Source organism: Zingiber officinale, chromosome 6A, assembly GCF_018446385.1.
Source record: "Zingiber officinale cultivar Zhangliang chromosome 6A, Zo_v1.1, whole genome shotgun sequence".
NCBI classification, from domain to species: Eukaryota; Viridiplantae; Streptophyta; class Magnoliopsida; order Zingiberales; family Zingiberaceae; genus Zingiber; species Zingiber officinale.
In genome coordinates this window covers 66158892-66178254 of record NC_055997.1, presented here as the reverse complement: position 1 = coordinate 66178254, position 19363 = coordinate 66158892, and the positions used below count along the sequence as shown (strand labels likewise).

The window sequence follows — 19363 nt, the reverse complement described above, 5'->3', positions numbered from 1 at the left end:
CGTCGAGATGCTCGTCTCGAATCAGAGTCCTGCGTCACCAATTTATACATATTTTATTTAGCTAAAATCATAAGAATTGCTAAATAAAATCCCTTAGACAAATTTTAGGGTAAACCCCTAATCAACATAACCTCAATCTACCTATTTAAATCTAATAGTTAATTCGAGTTAGTTACTTAATCCCCAATCAACCCATTAGATTAAATCCAAACCTAATTCCCTTTACACATAAACATCTAACTACAAAACATATCAAATTCCTACCCTTACCTCAAACTCATAGCCATGATTGATCCACAGTCAAAGAATGTGTTTGCAGCCGGAAACAAGGTGAGCTGCTAGAAATCCACCTCACTGCCCTAAAGCTTCTGTCGACAATTACCTAAGGAACAACTAAACATCCATTCCTCTTAGAATCAGTCCAAACAACTGAAATACAGCAAGGAAATTTCTGATACCCGAACCTTACCTCAATTCACAGCCCCTCTAGATGCTGGAACAAAGGGAACTGCTGATTGGAGTGCTGCCGGAACCAAACGAAGACCCCACAGAACAGAATTTTGGATCAAGAGAAGAGATCAACAATTCCACACCAATCCAGCAACAACCTCCAAGATCACCATTAGGGCACGACGAGATTCTTGTCGACGAACAGAAAGGAGAATCGGACACTGCACTAGGGCACATCGATGGTGAGCATAAACGGAAGAAGAAAGATCGGCCCTGTCGTCGGCTCGCGCTCTAGACGTTGCAAGATCTAGGTGAAGCTAGCTCCTCACCTCTGTGCTCCGAACCCCAATCTGCATCGGCGATCGGGTGATGGCACCTAATCGATCCAGTGGTGCCGAACCAACAAATCCCCTCCCATATTTGGCTTGGACTTCCTCAGCACTATCGAGCTCCGGTGACGAGTCTCCTCTGGCCTCGGCGTTGAGTCATCTGCGAGAGAGGCAGAGCGTGTGAGCAAAGGGGAGATCAGGGAAGAGAGGAGGAAGGGAAAAGGGAGGACTCAAAGCTTCCCTCGGCCGGCGATTTTGTACGCGAGGGGAGGAGAAAAGGAACTGACGCGGGGGCGGCGTCATCGACTGGTAAACTGTAATGGCACGTAGAAGATGAAGGAAGGGCGACGTCGGGGAACGACTCGGCACGCGAGTTCGGCAGGGGAGGAAAGAAAAAGAAAAATAGAAAGGAAAAGAAAACCAAACTTTTCCTTATTTAAATGGGGTACCTTAAATAGGCTTTCCTGGGCCCAGTTTTTATCCCCATAACCAACATCATACGGCCTCCGAAAAATTTCCATAAAATTTTTGAAAATTCAAATAAATTCTGTTATGGTGATTCACCCAGTTTCGGTATTTTACACTTTAACTCAAATTGATGCACATCAAAAAGGAGGAGATTGTTAGTACCCCGAGGTAATTTTGATGTGGTCAACCGAGTCATGTTAGGTCATATTGGTAATTAACCACTGTGTCTAAATGTGCTGGAACTTAGGAGCACAGGAAGTCGAGCGAAAGACGCTGTTAGCGAGAAGGATGGCACGGGAGAGAGTCGATGAGCTCGATGCGTTTGAGGGATGAGGTGCTGTGGAAGAGTATGCTGGCGGATGAGAAGGAAGCTGTTGGTGTGATTAGCACTAATGGTCTAACTCATATTTTGATAAATGACAAAGTAGGTTAAGTTAGGTTTGTTGTGATCTAACACTTTGATTGAGTGTACAAGAGAAATCCAGCTAGGTCGACGTGTCAACGAGATAGTAGGTGTGAAGTCCATCTAGGTCGACGAGCCGACCGGATAGCTGGCACAAAGCCCAGCTAGGTCGACAGGCCGACCGGATAACTGGCACAAAGCCCAGCTAGGTCAACGGGCTGACCAAATAGCTGGTACGAAGTCCAGATAGGTCCACGGGCTGACCGGATGTCTGGCGGATAAGTTAAGGTAAGTCATTAGAGGGGAACTTAGGCGAGGACGCGTTCCCAGTTAGGGAACTTAGGCGTTGATCCAACTTAGAACCATTTCGGGAATCTAATTTGAGATCATGACTTGATTCTGGTCTCGGTGAGACAGAATCTAATTACTACTCGTTTGAATATAATTGTGCTAACACTTTATTTACAGGGTAGTATAAATTATATTTTGCCTCAGACTAATATTTTCTTGCAGGAAAAAGGTGTGCTAGAAAATGATGGTCTGGGCGCCTGGATGGTCTGGGCGCTCGGAAGGGATCTGGGTGCCCAGATGGTCCGGGCGCCCAGAAGGCAATTTCTATCTTGGCAACTAGGAGCACGCCGATTGGTCTGATGACGTCACGGTCCAGCTGCCCGAAAGGAATCCAGGTGCCTGAAGCACTCCTATAAAAGAAGGCATCCACCAGAGCTTCAAAACAACAACTTCTGCTACGACTGCTCTATTGTGCACTGCTCCTACGACGCCGCGAGGCTTCTCCGACAACCTACGATTTAATCTTCTATTTCTGTTGTCGGTATTCTTTTAATAATTCCTATACTCATTTTTGTAATCATTTTTGCAAGTTATTAGTGATTACCCAACGAAAGCACTCGATGAGTGCGGGCCTTGGAGTAGGAGTCGACGAAGGCTCCAAACCAAGTAAAATTAGTTGTGTTAGCATTATCTTTATTTTTCTTATTTGTGCTACATACTCGAATAGATTTTTGAATTCTTAATGATCGCTATTCACCCCCTCCCCTAGCAAAACTCTACGATCCAACAAGTGGTATCAGAGCGGGTACCGCTCTGATTTGGTGCTACCACCAATCAGGCAAAGGGAGTGAAAGTTTTTTTTTTTTCTCATTTTTTGGTTTTAAGTTTTTCAAAATAATCCAGATTGGTATCATTACCTCTTTGGAAATTTTTTTTGTAGCAATTCAAACTGAACTGGTGCAACACCAATTCAGTCTTAAAGTTTTTACTTTTTCTCCCACACTGCTAAATCCAAGACCAAGTCTTGGGATTCTCTTCTTTGTTTTTTTGTGTGTGCAAGAATTATGGCCCAAATCGAGGGATTCAGCATCGTCTGTCCTCCCCTGTTCAACGGTGACGACTTCTTGTACTGGAAGAAGCGAATGGAGGTCTATCTAAAGACTAACTTCGACCAGTGGTTCAGCATCACCAGAGCATACAACACTCCTGTCGACAACTCCAGAAATCCGTTAGACCCTGAACAGTGGAATTCGGAGATGAAGAAGAAAGCCGAGATCTTCAAAGCCCTCAACACACTACAATGTGGGCTAACAAAGGAGGAGCTGAATAGAGTAGGACCCCACTACAATGTGGGACAAGCTCATAGAACTGTATGAAGGAACCAACGACGCTAAGGTAACTAAACATGATCTTTATTTAAATAAATTATTTAATATAAAAATGCAGGAAGGAGAATCGGTGAGTCAACTCCACGCGAGGATAAAGGATATCCTCAATGGGCTTCACACTATCGGCCACCAAATGGAGAACCGTGATTTAATAAGGTACGCCCTGAACGCGTTTCCTCGAAATGCATTGTTGGCATCCATCGTAGATGCCTACAAGATTTCAAAGAATCTTTCAAAATTAAAATTAGACGAATTATTTTGTGAACTTGAGCTACATGAACAAACTAACACCAGAACCGAGAAAGATGTTGCTCTTTTTGCAGGTTCCTCCAAAGAAAAGTCAAGAACCAAGCCTAAATCTAAAGGTGAGTCTAACCAAGACTCAGAAGACGAAGAACAACTGGTGAACTTGGTAAGGAAAATGTTCACCAAGAGAAAGAAGAACTTTAGCAGAAAAGACCTACAGAAGATCAACTCCACCACCGAACCAAAGAATGTGTCCTGCTTCAGATGCAACAAGAAGGGCCACTACAAGAACGAGGTCCCAAAATTGAAAAATGACAAAACCAAGGCAACCAAAAAGAAGACACTCAAAGCAACGTGGGACGAATCATCTTCAGATGAATCGGATGCCAAAGATCATAAGCACCGAAGCCACCTCGCACTGATGGCCCGCGAATCAGAATCGGAGGACGAATCGGAAGACGGGTCCGAACCTGAATCAAGCCACGAGTCCGTACTCGTTTCCGAAGGTTCCGATGAGGTATATTTTAATTTAAGCAAGAAGTTTTTTAAATTAATTGCATGCTTAAATAGAAAATTAACTGAACACGAAAATCAAAATAAAATACTCCTTAAGGAAAACCAACACCTCAAGGAACAAATTGAAAAATCTAATCTAAATAAGTTGTAAAACTTGAGGAGGAAAATTCAACGCTAAAAATTGAAATTAATAAACTTAAAAGTTTGTTAGAAAATTTCACAACTAGATCTAAAAATTTGGATCTAATATTAAATAATCAAAAAGGAGTATACAACAAATCTAGGCTTGGATACAAGTCGAGCTCAACAAATAAATCATTTATGTCACTTATAACTCAAAACAAAACACAAACTAAAGTTTGGGTTCCGAAAGGGTGTCTAACCACGCAAGTAGGAATTAATCAATACTGTATACCTAAAAATAAAGTATATTATGTAAAATCAAATAACCTAGTTTAGAATGTAACTATAAAATTAAATCAACTAAACCAAACTCAAAAAATAGAAATAACTACAGAACAAAATCAAACCTAGACTATCATCAAGTTTATTATAATTATAAAAGTAATCGACATAAACCCAGAACTAAAAGTTAATTCAGATCAATAATTCAGGGGGAGACTCTAAACTAGTTGGCACCTCCAAAAATAACTTACTCGGCAGGATAATTAGGATTAGTTTAAGAAAGCACAAAGTTTAACTTGACCTACGGTACTGGTGAAGTTTTGGATGATTGTAGGTTAGAAAAGCTCTATATATGCATGTCTATGAAGATATGGCTTCGACCTGGTGCATTTGCTGAATGTAACTAACTGAAACTACCTCTTACGAATCCTAACTAGTTAGACCAAGATTTTGAACTAAGTTTAGTGGATAGGACTATTTGAAAAATCTCGAAAGCATGGTGACTCTAATGATATCCAAGTGACTCACCATAACCCAGAAGTTTATCAAAAAATTGTTTGTTTGTTAAGCCCATAGCCAAACTTGAATCTAACAAAAAGTTAAACTAAATCCTGAAATTAACTTAACTCATCTCACAAAATTATAGGTTTCCCTTATTGAAAACACAAATAGGGTGAGATGACTAAGGACATAATTTAAATTAAATTAACTTTAAATTAAATTAAATTAAAATTAAATTAAATTAAAATTAAATTCAAGTAAAATAAAATAAAATTAAAATAAAAATTAAATTAAATTAACTATAAATTAAATTAAAATTAAATTAAATTAAAATTAAATCAAATTAAAATTAAATTAACTTTAAATGAAATTAAATTAAATTAAAATAAAATTAAATATAAATTAAATTAAATTAAAACTAAATTAACTTTAAATTAAATTAAATTAAAGTTAAAAATAAATTTCAATTAAATTAAATTAAAATTAAATTTAAATTAAATTAAAATTAAAATGAAAATTAAATTAAAATGGAAATTAAATTAACATTAAATTAAATTAACAATAACATTAAAATTAAAATTAAATTAACATTAAAATTAAATTAAAATTAAAATTAAAATTAACATCAAAATTAAATTAAAATTAAATTGACATTAAAATTAAATTAAAATTAAAATTAAATTAACTTTAAATTAATTTAAAACTAAAATTAAATTAAAATTAAACTAAATCAAATTAAGTCTAGCTTAAAATTAAATTTCAAATATATTTTAACTTAAAAATTATTTTAACTTAAAAATTATTTTGACTTAAAAATTATTTTAAAAAAATAACTTAACTTAAAAATTAATATAACTTAAAAATTTTTATTTTAAAAATTATTTTAACTCAAAAATTTATTTTTTTTTAAAAAAAATAACTTAACTTAAAAATAATTAACTCAAATTAAGAAATTAACTTAAAATTTAACTTCTAAATTAAATTAACTTAAATCAAGTTAAATTAAAATTAATATTAATTTTTAAAAAAAAAAAGTCAGAAACCAGGGTTGGGCGCCCCCGGTATTCAACTCCGAGCGCCCGGAACATGCTCCGGGTGCCCTGCCTCACTCTGATCCAAGCGCCCGAACCCCGTCCGGGCGCCCGGATTGACCTATATAAGGGGCGGTAGGGGCGCCCCCAACAGATGCACCTTCTTTTTCTCTTTTGCAAAGACCTTCACTAGGCTTTAACGCAAAAGAAATCAAATTTTAAAGTTTCATTTCTTCCTCCGTTATTACGTTGCTATGGAACAACCAAGATCGTCAGTTCTATTATTCTAAGTAAAGATGCCTCGGTAAATTCTATTTCCCTTCCTAAGTTTTAACTTATTTTGTTTTAGTATTTTATGCTTAGTTTAGTTTTCTTTGATAAATTAGGAAACGTTCTAGACTTGGTGCTGGGCCCTCTATCGCTAGTACTGACCCTAGATTTCCTACTGAGGAGCTTAGGATTAGGTTTGCTAGTACTATTTACAGTCCTATATGGACCAGGTGTTTAGATAGACAATTCTTTATGTGTTCATGCATTCCTGCTATAGAAGTCATCGACTACTACAGCTTGCATCATCTGGTTTATTGTAGCAGTTCAGTTAACATAGGTTTATGTGTTGCACTATACAATAACCTAGTTATAGCAGATGACCTTATATACACCACTAGGGTAGCTGGTATTGATATCACACTATCCCCTGCTGTCATCCGTACCTTTCTAGGTTTACGTCCATCTCCATGCACTTTTCAGTGCTATCCCTTAGGGATCCATCATTTGGTGATCCTTACTCACACATCACACTTAATACAATTTACTCATATTTTTTTTGGGATGAGCGAGTACCCACAGTTACCCTATTCAGGTTAGTCTCCCTTAGAGTTCAGGACTATGCCCTTTATAGAGTTTTAGCCTCTTGCATTTTACTATTGACCACTCACGACATCGCGATGATGCATCATTTTCAATCTTTCTTGCTATATGCCCTATGTCATAGATTAGATATAGATATTAGTCTACATATTTTTTATGCCATTATTGACTCAGCCGGACTCTGTTGGTGCAGCGGGGCCGGCAAGAGAGAGGTGAATTGCTTGCAAATGAAAAGTACACCCTCCTCAAGACTTTCAACTCAAAAACTAGCAACAATTATAATATAAAAACTAAATAATAGAAAAAGAAGAGGAGACAAGAATTTAACTTGGTTAAAACCCAGGGGGTTGTTAATCCAAGGCAGTGGAACAGTTCCACTAGAATTTCTCCTTCACTGTAGGCGGAGAAGCCTTTTTTACACACTAAGAGCACTCAGAAGTTGCTAGGAACTTAATATAGAGTTGATTGATTATTTTCTAGCTCCAGAGGCCTTTATATAGCTCCTGGAAAGTCTATCTCGAGTGTTGTAGGCGCCTCCAAGAGGGTTGAGGGTGCCTCCAAGAAGTTTGACCGGATAAAGCTTTATCCGATAGCAAATGTGTCACGCCCCAGAGGAGTCCCTGTCCGAGAAAATTTCGGCAGCATCTCCCCTGTACGGTGGACAATCTGAAACTTTTCTACATCTCACATATACCTCAGCCACAGGCGGCTGGAATAATAACAACAAAATAAAGCATCACCACGCAGTTTATATAAGTAAACAGATAGATTATACCCTGACTCGAAATCAACCCTACTCCACTACACTCGTAAAGCTCAAATCCGACGAACTCACCTCTTCTGCCGTCCAGGCAGGCATGTAGTAGAATAAATCCAAATCATACCAAAAGTCCATCAAACGGAAAGATTCCATACAATATCCATATGTAAAGACCAAAACAAAACTAAAACAAAGTCTGATAGCGAAAAGCTAAAATAAAACAACAACTCAAAAAAAACAGCAGGGGAGTAGCACTACGTGCTGTGGGGACCAGCGACTGGAACTCCCTCCTGACAGCATCAACCTGAAAATATCAACAATGGAGGCGGGGTGAGTCCAACACTCAGCAGATACAATTGATATGCAAAGTAGGGAAATAACACCTAGCACTAATCATGCGTACAGTCTCCTGATATAAGAAAGATAAAAATATGCATCTGAAGTAAACAGGAGAGAAACTGTACTAACCAGGACCTGGTATAAGGACAAACAGTCCGAAAGGTATAGAAGACCTGTATGCATGTCAAACATAGGTATCCAAACAATATGCAGCATATAAATGCAGCAAGCACAAACACAAGCAATACATGCATCATGCATATGATGCCAATGTCATGGTCACCCCTGACGCCAGTCAGCCAACTCACAACAAAAGTGGGACCAAGTGGGTAGGGCTGTGACAACCGTGCACTCAGCAACACCACTCCTGATGAGTGATCGAGTGGACGGGATGCTGTCGGAGTACATACGTACTCCTACCCCAAATAATAAATGGGGGAGCGCAATGCTCTCATCTCCCGGTACGCTATGACGGGGAGGAAACTCTAACGTGCTACACGCTGCGTCACACTACCCCTGAGCGGATCAACGGAGCACCGGAAGAGTCAAACTGACGTGCTACCATGCTGTATCTCGCTACCCATGAGCGTCACAACGGAGCACCGAACAGTGATGAAACTGGCAATGTGCTCGACAATAATGGAGCAATCTATCGCACAGCATGCGATCATGCAAATGGTGCATGTCACTAAGCATGGTAATATACTAAACCAACCTCTGGACATTTAATAATGGGCACCATAATGAATAGGTCATATCAAGACATACTGATCAATAAGGTATCAAACCTAGGTCCTGAACATGTGAAACATGGTTATATCACTACCCATGAGCATGATAGATCGGGTACAAGATCAATACGAGATGCAATCAAACAATCAATCATACAGGTAACATGTAGTGGGCAGTGATTAACCGAAACAAATAGGAAACACAATTAATGCAACATATTATTTTCATTACTAAGCATATCAAAGACAATAAGTCAAAAGTACCCGCCTCCGAAAATAGAAAGGTCCAATCTGACTCCGAGATACTCGTCTCGCCTCAAAGTCCTGTGTTAAATCCCACAGTTTAACTAATTTAATTATAAACAAATAGATAAACTAATTTCTAATCCACTGACCAGTTAGGGTTAGTTTCATTAACCCTAACTACACCGCTATACAACTTCTAAACCTTAATCAATAATTATTGCTAACACAACTAGCAATAATCTAACACAAAGATCAAAACCATAAACCTTACCTCAATTCAACCGCTGCTGGAAGTCACAAAGTTGTTACCCAATTAGGATTGTTTACAGCCAGCAAAGATAAATTGCTGCTGGAACAAAACGAACAAACCAAAACAGTAATTAATCCACATTCTTAAACATACAGAATTTCCAACCAAGCTACACCTTACCTCAATCCTCACAGCAGGGAGGTTGCTGCTGGAAATTGCTAGCTGAAAATACCTACTGTCGCAAATTCTTGGCCGGAGCTACACTGATTCTACAACCACAGACATCCACCCGGTGAGCACAACATCCTGTACCAAATCTGAAATCCAAATCCAATAAACCTTACTTACCCGATACCTTCTTGTTTTCTCTCTGCCGACAGCTAGTGGTGAAGCAGGAAGATCTGATGGTGAGGTATAGGTCACGGTGAAGCCACTAGAGCTTGGAGTTTTGCCTTTGGTTGAAGACCAACTCGCTAGAGCGACGGTGAACCAAGTCTAGGGCATGACTCGATACTGCTCGCTCTCGGCAGTGGCACACAGAGGAAGAACTAGGCTCGGCGGGGTGGACACACTGTTCCAGTCAGCTGTGGGTGACAACGGCGGCGCAAGATCACAGGGGAGGCCGGCAGTACTAGGGCACGACCCAATCGGCAGAGAGGCTCGGCCGTCGGCTGTGGTGGCTCCGGAATCTCCACAGCGAGGGAAAACGAGAAGAAGGCGATCGGCGGCGCCGGGTGGCTAGGGCACCGAGGGGTGCGTCGGCGATTAGGGCACAGCCGTCGGGCTGTGGAGTCGTCGGGTGAGGCTCGGCAGGCACGCGTGGGGGAGAGAAGAAGGGAAGAGGCAATGGCTTCGGGTTTCGGGGAGGAAGAGACCGCCGGCCGGCGGTTAGGGCCGGCGGTTAGGGCCGGCGTCGGGCGTGAGAGAAGAAGAGGAGAAGGCTCGGGTAGGGAGAAGAGTTTTCGGTGAGGAGAATAAAGAAAAGGAATTTAAAAAGAAAAAGTAAAAAAATCAACTTTTTCTCACTTAAATGGAGTAGCCCGAATAGGCTTTTCCGGGCCCCGTTTTTATCCCCGTCAACTCGTCCGTACGAACTCCGAAAAATTCCCGAAAAATGTCCAAAAATTCCAAAAAATTCCCTTATTAATATTCGTCATTTTTTCGGTATTTTACAAAATGTTCATCTTGACTGGGTCTGAGGTGCCTCCATTGCCCTTAAGGGTGCCTCGGACTGGGTTTGAGATGCCTCAAAGGGAATGGAGGCGCCTCCAAGCCTGCAGGTAGCGCAGGCTGTAACAACCCAAATTTCCTCATTGCGAGTCCTAATAGTACTTAAAAATATTTAGAAATGATTTAGAAATATTCTATAAATTTTTAGGAATTTTTAGAGTATTTTTATATAATTTTCAGAGCTCGTTTGGTATTTTTACCAAAAGAAAGAAGTTGCAAAAAAATAAAAAGGTTGAGCCGAGGTTCGAACTAGAAACCTCCGGCTAAGCAAAGCCTTTAGTTGTCTCGGCTGACCAGAAGCCCAAGCAAGCGGTGCTGATTAAAGAAAGAGTGAAATTAATTTAAGTAGTAGTTAATAACAGAAAAGAATTAGGTATAAAAGAGGTTCGGCAGAGATTCGAACCTGCGACCTCCGACACGACCCAAGATTTAAGTGAACCGCGATAGCCAAGCGTTCACCAAGTGTTTTCGTGAACAAATTAATAATGAATTGGTCTTAAGCCATAACAGAGATACTAAGTTATAAAAATGGATAAGTTGATGTTCTGTTTTCCCGTGACCTAAACCATTCTCTCATTCTCTTCTGTGTGCGACGGCGGAGCTCGGGAGGAAAACAAAGGGAGGTTAGGGATAATTTTCCAGCGGCCGGCCAAGGTTCATCCGAAGGTTTCTACACATCCTCGTGGTCCTCTCATCAAGGAGAGTTCGTAGGCACAAAGAAGGGGCTGAAATCTCGAGTTATCCGAAACCCTAGAAGCTTCTTCTCTCGGTTTTGAATCCAAGAATCGAGGTAAGTGCTTCCTCACCTGCAGTAGAGTAGTTTCGGATTCATGTTAGCTTCTTGTTTTTGTTTTCGAATTATGCTGTGAAAGTCATTGTGATGGGTTTGCTGCCGTGACTTTCAAAGAAAGAACATGATGGGTAAAGTTCAAGCATGTGGGTTTTATACCTCAAGCTTTGTAGCTGGAATTCGGATTTTGTTATTCTAGGCAAGGAGCATGAAGAACAATTATGATCTTTAAGTTTACAGTAGCAAGTTCCATTAGATTTGTTATTTGTGACTTGGTGAGCATGTTGGGTTGAATGGGAGCTAGCAACCTTCTGTTTCCTTTTGTTACCGTAGCAATTGTCACAGTAGCAATTCCTTTTGTTCCTTACCATAGCAATTTCCTTTAATCTGAGTATGCCGTGGTTTTTTTTTTTAAGCTTTAGCAGGATGTTAGTTTTGAATGCCTGTGTGAATTATTGCTTCAAGTGCTATAATCTGAACCACAGGTTTCAGTTTGTGTTAGTGTATTTCAGTTTAGATCTTGTTATTTATTTCAAGCATTCAGATTTAAGTTTTCTTGCCACCTCAATATGCATGAACGGTTTATTTATAAGCCTGCAGTTTTATTTAGCATCTCAGCGCAGTTTTATTAAGCATTTCAGTGTAGATTTTTGTTAAGTATCATAGTGCAGATCTTGTTAAGTGTAACGACCCGCCTCCTACTGACTAGGCTGTGAGGTCGATCGCTACATTATGCTGTGCTAAATTACTATTGCGGAAATCTAGATTTATTAAAATTTTTCTAAACTGATTACTGTAAAATCTGAACTTAATGTTCTAGGTGTACTTAGGAGTTGTACACATGCTAGGGAGGATAATCTATGCCTCTCGGATGTCATGCTAGCTGTAATCAGGCATTTCAATCGATCCATGGATCGATTGGGCTGTCGGATCGATCCCGAGATCGATCCAGCTTGATACTGGCACGGAAGAAGACTCTGGATCGGTCGGCTGGCCGATCCAGAAGCTGTATCGCTTCTGTATGCGGCTGGATCGGTCTATCGACCGATCCAGGAGTACACTGATCGGTCGGCTGACCGATCCAGTGGCTCACTGATCGGTCGGCTGACCGATCCAGTGGCTCACTGATCGGTTGGCTGACCGATCAGTGAGCTTCTGTACTCACTGTTCGCGACTGGATCGGTCAGCTGACCGATCCAGCAGCACAACTCAACTCTGATCGGTCTGTAGATCGATCTGGGTTCTGATTTCGAATCAGACCCCCTGATTTCAGCACTTGTTCGTGCCAAAATCTCACATCAGAGTTCTAAAATCAATTAAAACAAGTTCTAACATCTATTAACTAGCATTCTAACATAATTACTAACAATCTAAACAAACCTTTCATGGTTCGAAACATTTTAAGGTCTAAAAGTGCATAAAATTAGAAATACTAAAAGTTCCAACGTTGAACTTGCTAAATCCCTAAGGATCTTCATTCCAGATTCCTGCCACACACACCATCTCTGCATTGACCTCCAGCTTCCTCTGCTAGTCCATCTTCCCTTTACCTTTATCTGCAGTATAAGGGAAATAGAATCTGTAAACTTAAAGCTTAGTAAGAAACCAACTACCTCACTAAAACATGCAACGATGCAAACATGTCTTTAAATCATGCTTTTTGAAATACATGGATATGAATACTGAAATAACTGAACTGAATACTAAAACATGGCATAGCAAGCTAATCACATGGCATAAACAATAATAAGGAACTGAGCTGAACTGGAGCTATCTCGTAGTATCAACTAGGAGAACTAAACTGCATCTACAACTAAAATTGAGCTAAAACTGAACTTAAACTATATTCACATAACTAAGTTCTGAATTTGAAAGCTATTATCATAATAGGTGAAAATAGTAATCATGCTGCTGTTTGGGCCCGGCAACTGTACTTGCTGTGTGCGCATCCAAACTTGACCCGGGTTTGCAAGACCCGAACTTAGTAGGGTTTACTAGGTTATCTGAACCTAGGGACGACTATGGGAGTCCAACCCAATGGACATCTAGTCCAGTACAGTGCCTACTGAAAATAAAATACTGAATATAGCTACTAATTGCTTAATTTTGCTGTATTCTAGGTTATCTGAACCCAGAGCTAGGTTATCTAAACCTAGAGGCGACTGTGGGAGCCCACCCATTGGACCGTAGTCCCATGAAAGCTGTAATAAGGCTGACTAAGATATTTTAAATGCTCCCATTGCATTTTCTGAGCTATCAAAAAAAATGCCTAAGTTACATTTTTCTAAGCTAGTCATTTAATCGAACACCTAGTGTGCTTTAACTCCCCTCTCTATTAGGGAGACTACCTTTAGGCACCCGACAACATCTAAACCACCAACTGAAGGGAGAAAGATGTGTCCGGCCCATCCAAAGGCACTCACTAAATCCCTAAACCTGCGAGGAGAGTTAAATACACCCCTTTGTGTCGAAAAATCTGCATATAACTAAACTAATGCATAAAAACCAAACGGAAGCTACTTATACTACAGGTGAGGGGTTTCTTACCTCCTATTCGTAATTTCTTACGATTCTAATCGCGAGATTTTTCGGAGGAGACGAACCTTTCGACGATCTTCTCGCGTCTAAGCGTTCCTCTCGCGAAGGGGAACGTCCTCGTGTCGGAGATGTCGCCGGAAGGTGTCCTTGAAGCCCTAGGAAAGGAACCCTAGGTTTCTTCTTGTGGTTGGCGCCGAGAGAAGGAGAGGGAAGGGGGCGGCGTGGCTAGGGTGAGGAGAAGGAAAAGTCACGTTAAAAAAAAAAATAATTCTTCACCTATTAAATTCCCTATTTATATTAAGTGGGTAATTTAAGCCCAACTCTAATATAAATTTAGTTGCCTCCCTTTCCTTTCAGCACGGCCCTGCTGGGTTCAACTGGTTACTAACATTATCCGTAAACCATAGGTCTCGGGTTCAATTCCCGCTTAGGCTGTTTTCGTTTTCTATTTGTTTTTGCTACTTCTGCTACTCTAAAAATTCTGTAAAAATATCCTAAAATTCCAGAAAAATCATAGAATATTTCTAAAATAGTTTTGAGAATTTTTGGGCGTTACATTAAGTATTACAGTATTTTGAGTTTAAGAAAAGTATAAGAAAGATAAAGAAAAGAAAGAAAAAGGTCAAGGCCTTAAGTAGATCCCAAAGTCAAGACTTTAGGGATTTTGGCACAAGGTGTTTGTTAAAATGCCAAGGAATTTAAAGAAGAAGTAATTAACATATTTTACTTTGAAAGGCTAGTACCCGACTTCCGAGGTTGTCGTTAAACAAATCCAGGTGACCAATTCCGAGGTCTTGGCCCTGGTAAGACCGAGGTCTTTACCCTCGTAAGACTGGTGGCTCGCTACCTCAGTTTCTATTAGGGAGCGCGCAATGGTACTACGCCTGGGCCCAAGAAGAGATTGATTATTATTTTGAAGTATTAAAGTATGAGATTTTAGACAAAAGAAGCAAGCTTCACATAAGTTTAAAATTCAGCAAGTTTAGTTTTCTTGTATGCTGAGATGTTGTTTAGATTTGCTTACATGTTTAGTATTTCAGTATGCTATGTTTCTTTTGCTGTTAGACGAGCATGAGTAGTATCTTCTTTTGAGCATTCAGTTCCTAGATTTCTTCCAGTCACATGCATATTCGAGTTTTGTGAGTTAGATAGCGCTTACTAAGCAATTTTGCTTATAGTTGCATTTTCCTCTTACTGCAGATAAAGGAACGGAAAAGCTATAGCAAAGGAAGGCGACAAGGAAGTGCGGATGGATGTGTGATGCCTGGACTATAGAAGCCTTGGGATTTAGCATAAGAATTTATTAAGATTGCCATGTATTTAGACTATTGAAATTGTTTATTCATGTAGATGATTTAATTCATAAAATGACTTTATGTATTTAGAATTTTCTCATTAGAATTGTTATGCATATTAGACCTATTATCTGAGTTGTATAATGGCTACATGCATGTTCAGATTAATACATTTATTTTAGCATGATTAGATTGATGTATAGTTTTAGTTGTGTTCATATGCTGGAGTAGAATGTAGAGATAAGTTGTTTATGTTTTTCGCTGCTATCAGTTGCATGTTTAGAGAGTTTATGTATTGTTAATTACATGTGTGCAATATTAGTTAGTTAAGAAAAGTTAGTAGTCCAGTAGCGCTCCACCCTCACAGACTAGTAGTGAGGAGGGTGGGGTGTTACAAGTTGGTATCAGAGCAGTTCCTATTCTCCAGCATCATACATCAGCACCAGCCTTGTCGTCTTCAAGTAAGAAAGTATTTAAATTTTTTTTAGTATGCTTTTCTTATTCTTTACAGTAAAGAGAAATTTTTAGAAGTATTTGATTATATGAGTAGAATAATGAGGTGTTTAGAAGTGCTTACTCCTAAATGTTTAAAGTCAAGAATTTTGCTTAATTTCCTCTCTCTACATAACTAGATGTCAAGAAGAAGTAATTAGTAGACTGAGAAGTTAAGAGACTAAGGAACAAAGAAGTACCACTTGTGAAGGTCATCTGGCAAAATCAGAAGCACGAGGAAACTACGTGGGAGCGTGAAGACAGTATGAGACAAAGATATCTAGAATTATTCTAAGTTCGAGGACGAACTTTTTATAAGGTATGGGGAATTGTAACATTCCAAATTTCCTCATTGCGAGTCCTAATAGTACTTAAAAATATTTAGAAATGCTTTAGAAATATTCTAGATATTTTTAGGAATTTTTAGAGTATTTTTATGTAATTTTCGGAGTTCGTTTGGTATTTTTACCAAAAGAACTTGCAAAAAAAATAAAAAGGTTGAGCCAAGGTTCGAACCAGAAACCGCCGGCTAAGCAAAACCTTTAGTTGTCTCTGCTGACCAGAAGCCCAAGCGGGCAGTGCTGATTAAAGAAAGAGTGAAATTAATTTAAGTAGTAGTTAATAATAGAAAATAATTAGGTATAAAAGAGGTTCGGCCGAGATTCGAACCCGCGACCTCCGACCCAACCCAAGATTTAAGTGAATCGCGATAGCCAAGCGTTCACCATGTGTTTTCATGAACAAATTAATAACGAATTGGTCTTAAGCCATAACAGAGATACTAAGTTATAAAAAGGGATAAGTTGATGTTCTATTTTCCTGTGACCTAAACCATTCTCTCCTTCTCTTCTGCGTGTGACGGCGGAGCTCGTGCGAAAAACAAAGGGAGGTTAGGGATCATTTTCCGGCAGCTGGCCAAGGTTCATCCGAAGGTTTCTACACATCCTCGCGGTCCTCTCATCAAGGAGAGTTCGTAGGCACAAAGAAGGGCTGAAATCTCGAGTTATCCGAAACCCTAGAAGTTTCTTCTCTCGGTTTTGAATCCAAGAATCGAGGTAAGTGCTTCCTCACCTGCAGTAGAGTAGTTTCGGATTCATGTTAGCTTCTTGTTTTTGTTTTCGAATTATGCTGTGAAAGTCATTGTGATGGGTTTGCTGCCGTGACTTTCAAAGAAAGAACATGATGGGTAAAGTTCAAGCATGTGGGTTTTATACCTCAAGCTTTGTAGCTGGAATTCGGATTTTGTTATTCTAGGCAAGGAGCATGAAGAACAATTATGATCTTTAAGTTTACAGTAGCAAGTTCCATTAGATTTGTTATTTGTGACTTGGTGAGCATGTTGGGTTGAATGGGAGCTAGCAACCTTCTGTTTCCTTTTGTTACCGTAGCAATTGTCACAGTAGCAATTCCTTTTGTTCCATACCGTAGCAATTTCCTTTAATCTGAGTATGCCGTGGTTTTTTTTTTAAGCTTTAGCAGGATGTTAGTTTTGAATGCCTGTGTGAATTATTGCTTCAAGTGCTATAATCTGAACCACAGGTTTCAGTTTGTGCTAGTGTATTTCAGTTTTGATCTTGTTATTTATTTCAAGCATTCAGATTTAAGTTTTCTTGCCACCTCAATATGCATGAACGGTTTTATTTATAAGCCTGCAGTTTTATTTTGCATCTCAGCGCAGTTTTATTAAGCATTTCAGTGTAGATTTTTGTTAAGTGTAATAGTGCAGATTTTGTTAAGTATCATAGTGCAGATCTTGTTAAGTATTACAGTATTTTGAGTTTAAGAAAAGTATAAGAAAGATAAAGAAAAGAAAGAAAAAGGCCAAGGCCTTAAGTAGATCCCAAAGTCAAGACTTTAGGGATTTTGGCACAAGGTATTTGTTAAAATGCCAAGGCATTTAAAGAAGAAGTAATTAAGATATTTTACTTTGAAAGGCTAGTACCCGACTTCCGAGGTTGTCGTTAAACAAATCCAGGTGACCAATTCCGAGGTCTTGGCCCTGGTAAGACCGAGGTCTTTACCCTCGTAGAACTGGTAGCTCACTACCTCAGTTTCTATTAGGGAGCGCGCAATGGTACTACGCCTGGGCCCAATAAGAGATTGATTATTATTTTGAAGTATTAAAGTATGAGATTTTAGACAAAAGAAACAAGCTTCACATAAGTTTAAAATTCAGCAAGTTTAGTTTTCTTGTATGCTGACATGTTGTTTAGATTTGCTTACATGTTTAGTATTTCAGTATGCTATGTTTCTTTTGCTGTTAGACGAGCATGAGTAGTATCTTCTTTTGAGCATTCAGTTCCTAGATTTCTTCCAGTCACATGCATATTCGAGTTTTGTGAGTTAGATAGCGCTTACTAAGCAATTTTGCTTATAGTTGCGTTTTCCTCTTACTGCAGATAAAGGAAAGGAAAAGCTATAGCAAAGGAAGGCGATAAGGAGGTGCAGATGGATGTGTGATGCCTGGACTATAGAAGCCTTGGGATTTAGCATAAGAATTTATTAAGATTGCCATGTATTTAGACTATTGAAATTGTTTATTCATGTAGATGATTTAATTCATAAAATGACTTTATGTATTTAGAATTTTCTCATTAGAATTGTTATGCATATTAGACCTATTATCTGAGTTGTATAATGGTTACATGCATGTTCAGATTAATACATTTATTTTAGCATGATTAGATTGATGTATAGTTTTAGTTGTGTTCATATGCTGGAGTAGAATGTAGAGATAAGTTGTTTATGTTTTTCGCTGCTATCAGTTGCATGTTTAGAGAGTTTATGTATTGATAATTACATGTGTGCAATATTAGTTAGTTAAGAAAAGTTAGTAGTCCAGTAGCGCTCCACCCTCACAGACTAATAGTGAGGAGGGTGGGGTGTTACAAGTTGATATCAGAGCAGTTCCTATTATCCAGCATCACACATCAGCACCAGCCTTGCCGTCTTCAAGTAAGAAAGTATTTAAATTTTTTTTTAGTATGCTTTTCTTATTCTTTATAGTAAAGAGAATTTTTTAGAAGTATTTGATTATATGAGCAGAATAATGAGGTGTTTAGAAGTGCTTACTCCTAAATGTTTAAAGTCAAGAATTTTGCTTAGTTTCCTCTCTCAACATAACTAGATGTAAAGAAGAAGTAATTAGTGGACTGAGAAGTTAAGAGACTAAGGAACAAAGAAGTACCACTAGTGAAGGTCATCTGGCAAAATCAGAAGCACGAGGAAACTACGTGGGAGCGTGAAGACAGTATAAGACAGAGATATCTAGAATTATTCTAAGTTCGAGGACGAACTTTTTATAAGGTATGGGGAATTGTAACAATCCAAATTTTCCTCATTACGAGTCCTAATAGTACTTAAAAATATTTAGAAATGCTTTAGAAATATTCTATATATTTTTAGGAATTTTTTAATTATTTTTATGTAATTTTCGGAGTTCGTTTGGTATTTTTACCAAAAGAAAGAAGTTGCAAAAAAAAATAAAAAGGTTGAGCCAAGGTTCGAACCAGAAACCTCCGGCTAAGCAAAGCCTTTAATTGTCTCGGCTGACCAGAAGCCCAAGCGGGCAGTGCTGATTAAAGAAAGAGTGAAATTAATTCAAGTAGTAGTTAATAATAGAAAATAATTAGGTATAAAAGAGGTTCGGCCGAGATTCGAACCCGCGACCTCCGACCCAACCCAAGATTTAAGTGAACCGCGATAGCCAAGCGTTCACCAGGTGTTTTCATGAACAGATTAATAACGAATTGGTCTAAAGCCATAACAGAGATACTAAGTTATAAAAAGGGATA

General features: G+C 38.9%; 1 long non-coding RNA gene across 1 annotated transcript; it reads right to left on the bottom strand.

Moving 5' to 3' along the window:
• Positions 1 to 9250: 9250 nt before the first annotated feature.
• On the bottom strand, positions 9251 to 9632 carry LOC121994026. Its single transcript, XR_006115544.1, has 3 exons — positions 9573 to 9632; positions 9405 to 9493; positions 9251 to 9320 (listed from the first exon to the last, which is right to left on the bottom strand). It is a non-coding gene; the product is annotated as an uncharacterized LOC121994026 (long non-coding RNA).
• Between the last annotated feature and the right edge of the window lie 9731 nt (positions 9633 to 19363).